The sequence below is a fragment of the Labeo rohita genome, unplaced genomic scaffold (assembly GCF_022985175.1).
Source record: "Labeo rohita strain BAU-BD-2019 unplaced genomic scaffold, IGBB_LRoh.1.0 scaffold_252, whole genome shotgun sequence".
In the NCBI taxonomy this organism is placed as follows: Eukaryota; Metazoa; Chordata; class Actinopteri; order Cypriniformes; family Cyprinidae; genus Labeo; species Labeo rohita.
The window spans coordinates 3654-14077 of NW_026128792.1; the positions used below are offsets into that span (position 1 = coordinate 3654).

At 44.6% G+C, this 10424-nt stretch overlaps 1 pseudogene; it reads right to left on the reverse strand.

Annotated features, from left to right (window-relative positions):
* Positions 1 to 6314: 6314 nt before the first annotated feature.
* On the reverse strand, positions 6315 to 9276 carry LOC127159806 (uncharacterized; annotated as a pseudogene).
* Between the last annotated feature and the right edge of the window lie 1148 nt (positions 9277 to 10424).

Genomic DNA, 10424 nt, shown 5'->3' on the forward strand with positions numbered 1-10424 from the left:
TATGCCTAAAATCAGTATTGGCCGTCCTAGAAGGCTCTAACTAAGCGTTTTATGAACTGAGTCTCTAACTAAATTTCATATGCAAAAACTTGTAACACATGCAAAAACTTGTAACACATCAAGAAGTGTCTTTTTGCATTGTAAATAACATTCCTTTCATGCATGTGAAACATTTTTAATGTGGGTCAGCTTTATTAAATGAAACTGCATGAACTAGTTTTTTTCGGACTGAGAAAAGACGTTTTAGAGCGTTTCCAAGCATGCCTTGGTTTCATGAGCTGATATGCCTAAAATCAGTATTGGCTTTCCTAGAAGGCTCTAACTAAGCGTTTTATGAACTGAGTCTCTAACTAAATTTCATATGCAAAAACTTGTAACACATCAAGAAGTGTCTTTTGCATTGTAAATAACATTCCTTTCATGCATGTGAAACTTTTTTAATATGAGTCAACTTTATTCGTGAAACTTCATGAACTTTCGTTTTCTCACTGAGAAAAGACGTTTTAGAGCGTTTCCAAGCATGCCTTGGTTTCATGAGCTAGGATGCCTAAAATCAGTTTTGGCCTTTCCTAGAAGGCTCTAACTAAGTGTTTTATGAACTGAGTCTCTAACTAAATTTCATATGCAAAAAACTTGTAACACATCAAGAAGTGTCTTTTTGCATTGTTTCATGCAGGATGCCTAAAATCACTATTGGCGTTTTCCTAGAAAAGGCTCTAACTAAGCGTTTCCAAGCATGTCTTAGAGGTTTTTATGCCTAAAATCACTAACACATCACTAGAAGGCTCTAACTAAGCGTTTTATGCACTGAGGCTATAACTTAATATGAAATGTATAAATCTTCTAACACATCAAGAAGTGTCTTTTTGGATTGGATTGTAAATAACATTTCTATCATGCATGTGAAAATTTTTTAATATGAGTCAGCTTCATTCGTGAAACTTCATGAAGTAGCGTTTTCTGACTGAGAAAATACGTTTTACAGCGTTTCCAAGCATGCCTAGGTTTCATGAGCTAGGATGCCTAAAATCACTATTGGCGTTCCTAGAAGGCTCTAACTAAGTGTTTTATGCACTGAGGCTATAACTTAATATGAAATGTATAAATCTTCTAACACATCAAGAAGTGTCTTTCTGGATTGTAAATAACATTTCTTTCATGCATGTGAAACTTTTTTAATATGAGTCAGCTTCATTCGTGAAACTTCATGAACTAGCGTTTTCTGACTGAGAAAATACGTTTTAGAGCGTTTCCAAGCATGCCGTGGTTTCATGAGCTGATATGCCTAAAATCAGTATTGGCCGTCCTAGAAGGCTTTAACTAAGCGTTTTATGAACTGAGTCTCTAACTAAATTTCATATGCAAAAAACTTGTAACACATCAAGAAAATAAAGCTGACCCATATTAAAAATGTTTCACATGCATGAAAGGAATGTTATTTACAATGCAGAAAGACACTTCTTGATGTGTTAGAAGTTTTATGCATATCAAATTTAGTTAGAGCCTCAGTTCATAAAACGCTTAGTTAGAGCCTTCTAGGAACGCCAATAGTGATTTTAGGCATCTCAGCTCATGAAACCAAGGCATGCTTGGAAACGCTCTAAAACGTCTTTTCTCAGTCAGAAAACGCTAGTTCATGAAGTTTCATGAATAAAGCTGACCCATATTAAAAATGTTTCACATGCATGAAAGGAATGTTATTTACAATGCAGAAAGACACTTCTTGATGTGTTAGAAGTTTTATGCATTTCAAATTTAGTTAGAGCCTCAGTTCATAAAACGCTTAGTTAGAGCCTTCTAGGAACGCCAATAGTGATTTTAGGCATCTCAGCTCATGAAACCAAGGCATGCTTGGAAACGCTCTAAAACGTCTTTTCTCAGTCAGAAAAAGCTAGTTCATGCAGTTTCATGAATAAAGCTGACCCATATTAAAAATGTTTCACATGCATGAAAGGAATGTTATTTACAATGCAGAAAGACACTTCTTGATGTGTTAGAAGTTTTATGCATATCAAATTTAGTTAGAGCCTCAGTTCATAAAACGCTTAGTTAGAGCCTTCTAGGAACGCCAATAGTGATTTTAGGCATCTCAGCTCATGAAACCAAGGCATGCTTGGAAACGCTCTAAAACGTCTTTTCTCAGTCAGAAAACGCTAGTTCATGCAGTTTCATGAATAAAGCTGACCCCATATTAAAAATGTTTCACATGCATGAAAGGAATGTTATTTACAATGCAGAAAGACACTTCTTGATGTGTTAGAAGTTTTTTGCATATCAAATTTAGTTAGAGCCTCAGTTCATAAAACGCTTAGTTAGAGCCTTCTAGGAACGCCAATAGTGATTTTAGGCATCTCAGCTCATGAAACCAAGGCATGCTTGGAAACGCTGCAAAACGTCTTTTCTCAGTCAGAAAACGCTAGTTCATGAAGTTTCATGAATAAAGCTGACCCACATTAAAAATGTTTCACATGCATGAAAGGAATGTTATTTACAATGCAGAAAGACACTTCTTGATGTGTTAGAAGTTTTATGCATTATCAAATTTAGTTAGAGCCTCAGTTCATAAAACGCTTAGTTAGAGCCTTCTAGGAACGCCAATAGTGATTTTAGGCATCTCAGCTCATGAAACCAAGGCATGCTTGGAAACGCTCTAAAACGTCTTTTCTCAGTCAGAAAACGAAAGTTCATGAAGTTTCATGAATAAAGCTGACCCACATTAAAAATGTTTCACATGCATGAAAGGAATGTTATTTACAATGCAGAAAGACACTTCTTGATGTGTTAGAAGTTTTATGCATATCAAATTTAGTTAGAGCCTCAGTTCATAAAACGCTTAGTTAGAGCCTTCTAGGAACGCCAATAGTGATTTTAGGCATCCTAGCTCATGAAACCAAGGCATGCTTGGAAACGCTCTAAAACGTCTTTTCTCAGTCAGAAAACGCTAGTTCATGCAGTTTCATGAATAAAGCTGACCCATATTAAAAATGTTTCACATGCATGAAAGGAATGTTATTTACAATGCAGAAAGACACTTCTTGATGTGTTAGAAGTTTTATGCATATCAAATTTAGTTAGAGCCTCAGTTCATAAAACGCTTAGTTAGAGCCTTCTAGGAACGCCAATAGTGATTTTAGGCATCTCAGCTCATGAAACCAAGGCATGCTTGGAAACGCTCTAAAACGTCTTTTCTCAGTCAGAAAAGGCTAGTTCATGCAGTTTCATGAATAAAGCTGACCCATATTAAAAATGTTTCACATGCATGAAAGGAATATTTACAATGCAGAAAGACACTTCTTGATGTGTTAGAAGTTTTTTGCATATCAAATTTAGTTAGAGCCTCAGTTCATAAAACGCTTAGTTAGAGCCTTCTAGGAACGCCAATAGTGTTTTTAGGCATCTTAGCTCATGAAACCAAGGCATGTTTGGAAACGCTCTAAAACGTCTTTTCTCAGTCAGAAAACGCTAGTTCATGAAGTTTCATGAATAAAGCTGACCCACATTAAAAATGTTTCACATGCATGAAAGGAATGTTATTTACAATGCAGAAAGACACTTCTTGATGTGTTAGAAGTTTTATACATTTCATATTTAGTTAGAGCCTCAGTGCATAAAACGCTTAGTTAGAGCCTTCTAGGAAACGCCAATAGTGATTTTAGGCATCCTAGCTCATGAAACCAAGGCATGCTTGGAAACGCTCTAAAACGTCTTTTCTCAGTCAGAAAACGAAAGTTCATGAAGTTTCATGAATAAAGCTGACCCACATTAAAAATGTTTCACATGCATGAAAGGAATGTTATTTACAATGCAGAAAGACACTTCTTGATGTGTTAGAAGTTTTATACATTTCATATTTAGTTAGAGCCTCAGTTCATAAAACGCTTAGTTAGAGCCTTCTAGGAACGCCAATAGTGATTTTAGGCATCTAGCTTATGAAACCAAGGCATCATGAAACTAAAATGTCTTTTCTCAGTGAAAACGAAAGTTCATGAAGTTTCATGAATAAAGCTGACCCACATTAAAAATGTTTCACTGCATGAAAGGAATGTTATTTAAAAGAAAACACTTTTTGATGTGTTAAGTTTTATACATTTCATATTTAGTTAAGCCTCTGTTCATAAAATGCTTAGAATAGGAAGAGTTCGCCCTACAGACAATAAAGAAGAATAAAAGTATGCATATTTGGCGTGCTGTCTGGGGAGAGGGCTCCGAACTCAGTAATTCCTCCCGAGCCCGGGGTACTCCCCTCTTCCGGGGAGAGGGGTCCGAGCTCGGCCCCTTAGCCCGGACCCCGCGCTTACACCCCCCAAACTGCAATGAGCGCGTGACAGCAGCCAAGGCAGGGCGTTAACCCCCCAAAGTTGCCAAGCTTGTGGATAGAGGGGTGCTGGACGTCGCTTGAAGAAGAATTGTTGAGGTGGTGTCAGTAGGGAGGATTCAGGAGGCGATCACTGCTGCGGCGGTGAGGAGGTAGAGAAAAAGGCTCCTGCGTGAGCGGACACTGCTGCGGCAGTGAGGAGGTAGAGAAAAAGGCTCCTGCGGAAGCGGACACTGCTGCGGCGGTGAAGAGGTAGAGAAAAAGGGTTCTGCGGGAGTGGACACTGCTGCGGCAGTGAGGAGGTAGAGAAAAGGTTCCTGAGGGAACAACACTACTGCAACAGTGTGGAAACACAGAGAAGGCTCCTGCGGGAGCAGACAATACTGCGGCAGTGGGGAAATGGAGAAAAAGCTTCTGTGGGGCAGGCACTGCTGCGGCAGTGGAGAAATGGAGGAAAGACTCCTGCGAGAGAGACCGTTGCTACGGCAGGGTGGAAATACAGAGAAGGCTCCGGCGGGAGCGGACACTACTGCGGCAGTGTGGAAATACAGAGAAAGTTTGTGCTGGGTGAAAAATAGAGAAAGGGCTCCTGCGGGAGCAGACACTACTGCGGCAGTGTGGAAATACAGAGAAACTCCTGCTGGAGTGGACACTACTGCGGCAGTGTGGAAATACAGAGGAGGTTTCTGCAGCGGCAGTGGGGAAAACAGAAAAGACTCCTGCGACGCAGATGCTGCTGCGGCAGTGAATTTAGGAAAGGCTCCTGTGGGAGCGAGCACTGCTGCGGCAGTGAGGAAATACAGGGAAGGCTCCTGCCGGAGCGGGGACTGCTGCGGCAGTGGGAGAATATAGAAAATGGGGGAGAGAGGCTGGCACTGCTGCGGCAGTGTGGGGGTGAGGGCGAGGCTCCTGCGGAAGCCAAGAGATGCTGGGGTGGGGTGCCGGGCCCGTTATGGATGGGTATGGTGCTGACAGGTGTGTTTTGGAGGCTGGGTAGGTTGGGGTGGGCTGGCGTTTTAACGGGGGTGGCTAATTAGAGTGCAGTGGGCTTCTTTGATGTGGGAGTGGTCTGTTCGGATGTAGTTCTTGAAGGCTTCTGAAGACCAGCGGCTGAGAGCTTGGATCTGGTGCTGGGAGATGCCTTTTGTGCTGCTGTAGTTGCTGCGCCTATTCTAAATGAGTGGGAGGAGAAGTTGTCGGTTGGGGTACCAGATAGGAACAGAACGGACTTGAGGTGTTTTTGGAACCAGAAACAGGTCACGGGGCGGTTGAAATCATCTGTGAAGAGAGGGTCGGATGGGAGTTGGGTCTGGGATTTTCTCAGCTGGAGAAAGGCTAGGAGGGTTTGGTATGGAAAAATGGGTGATTGGAGGTTGAAAATGTAAATGAGGTGGCCTTTCATGGACTGGTCCGTTTTACTTTGCTTTATGAAAAAGGAGATGGTTTCGTGGTCCAGTAGCTGGAGATCTGAGATGGTGGGGTGGATGGATGGATTGAAGTTGGAAGAGATGGCAAGCTCCGAGCATCAGAAACAACCGAAAAAGGCTAGAATGAACATTGCATCGAGGGTGCGGGCGGTGTTGAGGGAATGGTAACCTCTTCGGAGGGTGGAAATGCATTTGGTCAGGATTTTTAGAGTTATGGGTTGCCTGCAGTCTGGGTGAGTGGGATTGGTTTTTTGGATGCCTTTGATGAGAAGGGAGGTCTGAGAATTGGATATTTGGGGTGCGGGTGAGCCGTAAATGAGCCAGTTTATGAAAAAATTGGACGCAGCTTAGATAACCCTTAATGGTGCTAATTTGAAGTTTTTTGTTGACGTTTAGGTGGGAGATGAATGAAGTGGTGGCAAGCAGTGAGAAGTCAGGGAACATCAATTTGTGGATGGAGTGGAATTCTTTGAAGCTTTTCCATGCTGTCAGATAGGACTGGAGGGTCCTGGGTGAGACGGCTTGTAAAATGGAACTGAGGGAAGCCTCACGTAGGGCTGACGGAGGATGGTCTATGGGAATATCAGTTGCGAATAGTGAGGTACTGGGGTTGGGAGTGGTTCCGCCTCTGGTGCCAGCAGTCTGAATTTCTGGAAGGCAAAACAAGAGAGAGAGTCAGCTATTTGGTTTTTGGACCCGGGAACATGTTTTGCGGTTATATAAACTGGTCGCGAGCTGAGGTCCAAATCAGGCGTCTCAGCAAGGGCATGAGTGCGAGTGAATAGGAGCGGCCTTTATTAATGCAGTGAACGGTTGCCTCATTGTCGCAGTGGACTAAGATGCTGGTGGCGGATCACTCTTTACCCCACAGGAGAGCTGCGACCACTAGGGGGTATAGCTCGAAAAGGGCTGAGGATGTTTGCTGCTGCGGTAGATCTAGTAACTGGGGGGGCCATGTGGATGCGAACCAGCGGCCTTGGTAGAATCCGCCAAAGCTGACGGAGGGGGCGGCGTCGGTAAATAACTGGATGTCAATGGGGGAGGAAATCAAGTTATTGTAAAAGAAGGAGAGACCGTTCCATTGACTAAGAAAGGAAACCCACAAACTGAGCTCGTTGCGGCATGATTCAGTTAGTGATATCCGATCTTCGAGTGCGTGGGCGCAAGATGCGAGAGAGAAAAGATGTGAGACGAAAGGGCGGCCTTGCGGGATTATGCGCATTGCGAAGTTTAGGTGGCTGAGAACGGATAGGAGCTCGCGTTTGGAGCAGCTAGAGGTGTCGATTAGGGTGGACGCGACCAGGGTCGTTCTGTCGATTTTTTCTTTGGGTAGGGACGCTTGGGATTTCTGGGAATCTAGATTGATGCCCAGGAATTCAATGGAGGTACAGGGACCTGAGGTTTTGTCTAGAGCGAGGGGGATCCCGAGATGAGAGAACACTTTTTGGGCTGCCAAAAGGTGTGCGGCTGGGATGGAGTCGCAGGGCGAGATGATCAAAAAATCGTCTAGGAGATGGATAAGGTAGGGTATAGCGTGATTATTGGAAAGAATCCAGCAGATAGCCTCTGATAGCATTTCGAATATTTTTGGGCTGCTTCTACAGCCGAACATGAGACGTACGGCGAAGTAAAATTTATTGCGCCAGCGTATGCTGAATAGGTGCCAGAAATCTGGGTGAATGGGCATCACCTTGAAGGTGGAGGTGATGTCGAGTTTGGCCAGCCAAGCACTGCGACCTGCGTCTTTAATTAGAGCAATGGCTTGGTCGATATCGTGGTAATCGAGGGAAAATTCTTCGAGTAGAATGAGGCTGTTGATGCTTGGAAATGGGGAATTATGTGGGAAGGAAAGATCGATTATGAGGCGTTTTTTTGCCTGAGAACTTCCTGGTGGCGACGCCAACTGGGCTGACCCGGTAAGTGGGGGGGAACGGAAAATGGGCCGATCATGAATTTTGCATTGGTTTCTTTTTTGATTAGGAGATCAACTATTTCGGGTTCGGCGAGAGCAGACTGGAGATTAGGGCAGATGAGGCTTCGGGAAGGGAGAATTTCCACGCCGGGGTGAAAGCCGTGCGTGAGACCAGACAGAATGTAATTAGTAAAATTGTGATCGGGATGGTGGGTCAGTTCAGCGGATAGGTGAGAAATATTCACAGGAGTCGATAAGTATGGTTTAGATTTTTTATTTGCAGCCTTGTGGACTGGGCATATCAGGTGAGCGTGGACGCCGCCGCAATAGCTGCACAAATGCATAAATCTGCATCGTTGCCTTGTGCACCTGCTGGCGTTAAAGCTCATGCAGATCTGGCTGCTGGGTGGGGAAGAGCTGCGGAGGCAAGTTGAAGTGGAGAGCAAGGCTTTAGAAGAGTGTGGGACGTAGCTTGTTGGCATGGGTTGAGACGGCTCAGGACATGGAGGGATTGACGGGATGATAAATGGGCAAGCTGTGGTTGGTGGGTGGATGGGTGGGTGGGGGCTGGAGTGACAGACTGCGCATGAAATGTTGCGGCAGCCTGTGAACACTCTGCTGTGGAGTTCAGTGTCGAGAGCTCCCCAGTAGGCGCGTTGATTCCATTGCGCCAGCCTGATGGCGCATTTGGCGGAGAATAGTTTGTGGTAGGTGTAGAAATGTGAGCCCCCGTATGATAGTGCGAGTTCTGCAATTATGGCGAGATAGTCGCAGAGCTCGCGTCTCCTGAGAGGGTAAACTGAGCAGATAACTTCAGTGAAGCGTGAAAAAGCAATTGTGAATTCCGCAAGTGACAGGATGCGTGAGTGGTTGTGGGCTGGATTTTTTAAAGTGATGGCGAAGTCGCCACAGTCTACCGCCGGCGGGGGCGGGGTGAGCAGAAAGAGAAAGAGACTGTGCCGCTAGCGGAGACATGCTCGCACTGTTTTGGCGGCTTAAAGATACGAGGCACGGTGTGCCGCTAGGAAGAGCTGAGTGCTGACGCTTGGCTGAGTGGGGAGGGGGCGGAGTGCTAGCGGCTTCGGAGTCTGGGGCGCGGCCCAGGCTTGCTGAGGGCTTTCTGCTGCGGCTTGCCAGCCGGAGGCCTGATCCCGAGGGATTTGGAGTTTGCTCGGGCCGTGAATATGGAGTGGGGCGGACCCGGCTCGCTTTGCCCGATGCTTTGGACGGAGGAGTTGAGGTTGGAGGAGGTGCTCTTGGCTGGAGAGAGTTGCAGAGAGCAAGAAGTTCCGCTTTGTTCAAACGTCGCGGGACGATGGCGCCGGCGGTGCTGAGCGCTTGGCGTAAGCTCTGCACGGTCCATTTGTCCGTGGCGGGATGTCCTGGAGAGCCGAAGCATAAAAGGACGCTGGGGAAGGAGGCTGCCCTTTGTGAGGCGGTGGTGATGGTGTGCCTCGGCGTTTGGAAGGGCGAGCGGCGGCGGCACGAGAAGGCCGACGGCCTCGCGGCGGGGCCGCGGGTTGGATTGAGGTCTTCCGCGGGGCGCTACTGTGCTTGGCGACGGCAAAAGGCGCCAGGGAATCGGGGGAGTTTGTCTCCGAGGAGGAATCAATCTCAGACATATTTTTCACGCTTGGATACAACCAAATGCTGACGACTAGAGATGAGGAAGGTAAGGCTGCTTAGATTATTTATGGACGTCCTCCTGGGCCGGCGGGATGGACAATGTGATTGCTGATGGTGAACTGGCCGAGTTAATTATCTGTGCATGCTCCTCCCGAAATTTGTTAATAAAAAATCATTTTTAGGCATCCTAGTTCATGAAACCAAGGCATGCTTGGAAATGCTCTAAAACGTCCTTTCTCAGTCAGAAAATGCTAGTTCATGAAGTTTCATGAATAAAGCTGACCCATATTAAAAATGTTTCACATGCATGAAAGGAATGTTATTTACAATGCAGAAATACACTTCTGGATGTGTTAGAAGTTTTATACATTTCATAATTAGTTAGAGCCTTAGTGCATAAAACGCTTAGTTAGAGCCTTTTAGGAACGACAATAGTGATTTTAGGCAACTCAGCTCATAAAACCAAGGCATGCTTGGAAATGCTCTAAAACGTCTTTTCTCAGTCAGAAAAGGCTAGTTCATGCAGTTTTATGAATACAGGTGACCCATATTAAAAATGTTTCACATGCATGAAAGGAATGTTATGTACAATGCAGAAAGACACTTCTTAATGTCTTAGAAGTTTTTTGCATATGAAATTTAGTTAGAGACTCAGTTCATAAAACGCTTAGTCTGGGCCTTCTAGTAGTGTTTTTAGGCATCTTAGCTCATGAAACCAAGGCATGCTTGGAAATGCTCTAAAACGTCTTTTCTCAGTGAGAAAACGAAAGTTCATTAAGTTTCATGAATAAAGCTGACCCACATAAAAAATGTTTCACATGCATGAAAGGAATATTTACAATGCAGAAAGACACTTCTTGATGTGTTAGAAGTTTTATACATTTCATATTAAGTTCATATTAAGTAGAGCCTCAGTGCATAAAACGCTTAGTTAGAGCCTTCTAGGAACCCCATTTGTGTTTTTAGGCATCCTAGCTCATGAAACAAAGGCATTCTTGGAAACGTTCTAAAACGTGTTGTCTCAGTGAGAAAACGAAAGTTCATGAAGTTTCATGAATAAAGCTGACCCATATTTAAAATGTTTCACATGTCCATACACACAGACTGTTGCTCTACATCCCGGACTACATCTCCCATCATCCTT